This window comes from Diaphorina citri, unplaced genomic scaffold, assembly GCF_000475195.1.
Source record: "Diaphorina citri unplaced genomic scaffold, Diaci psyllid genome assembly version 1.1 scaffold5852, whole genome shotgun sequence".
NCBI classification, from domain to species: Eukaryota; Metazoa; Arthropoda; class Insecta; order Hemiptera; family Psyllidae; genus Diaphorina; species Diaphorina citri.
Genome location: NW_007383228.1, coordinates 1 through 1,279, shown reverse-complemented (window position 1 = coordinate 1,279; position 1,279 = coordinate 1).

The window sequence follows — 1,279 nt, the reverse complement described above, 5'->3', positions numbered from 1 at the left end:
GATGCTAAATAAATAAATTCAATTCCAATATTATCTAGGAAATTGGGTACAGAAATGCTGTTTTAATTTAAAGATTTTTGATATTATACTTAGGTAGGTATGCCATCTTCTCTATAAAATATCTTCCCATACAGCATCTTGGTCTTTATTTGTAATTTTATCTGTATTTTTGGTAACTACAGACCTACTGCCTAGATGTCCTATTGATAATAGGTTTGTCGAAGAGAGATGAAATTTGGTCTTTCCTGGTATGGTCCAAGGACAAGGACTAAACTGTTATGATTAGGTGAAAATCAGACAGCAGACAGTCGCCCATCCAGATATTAACTAAAGTCAATGTTGCTTTACCTTTATCTCGTAAAGGTAAGAGGTGTAAAGAATAATGGGAATTGACAAAATTGTTAATTTTTTGGAAGAAATTTTTCCAAGTCCAAAAAGTACAAAAAATTCAAATCAAAGTACTTGTTTTAAAAAGAACCGCGCTTGTAAAAATAAATTTCAACCAATCAGAACATCGTTTATAATATTACAGAAATACCAACTGCAGAAATCAAAAGGATTTCTCTCGTTGCGTTAATTAAGAGGAGAATTTGAATGGTGAAACAGAATTTTGAAAAAATGGCGCATAATCACTAATGATCGATTATTCTGATCATCCATATTGTTTGTGTTGGTGAAATCCACCATAAAAGTACTTGTTTTAAAAAGAACCGCGCTTGTAAAAATAAATTTCAACCAATCAGAACATCGTTTATAATATTACAGAAATACCAACTGCAGAAATCAAAAGGATTTCTCTCGTTGCGTTAATTAAGAGGAGAATTTGAATGGTGAAACAGAATTTTGAAAAAATGGCGCATAATCACTAATGATCGATTATTCTGATCAACCATATTGTTTGTGTTGGTGAAATCCACCATAAATCTAATTATGGAGGTGAATAAGGGTTGCAAGTCTCTCTCTTTCTCTCTCTCTCTCTCTCTCTCTCTTAGGCCAGCCACTCACTATGAGGTAGACATGACGACCGGTACACCAAATCAGGTCCACCTGATAGTGTGCGTGCTCATCAGGTGTCAGGTCCACCTGATAGTGTGTGACTGGTGTAACATTTTTTTTGGTTGAGTAATTGTTGGCCTTACGATATTTTGTACGTTATATCGCAAGACCAACAATTACCGATGTTGTTAGGGTACTTTTTTTTTCTTTTTGTTCTTCTTGTTCTTCTTGGACATATTGTAATTATTCTCTCTCTCTCTCTCTCCCTCCCTCTCCCTCTCTT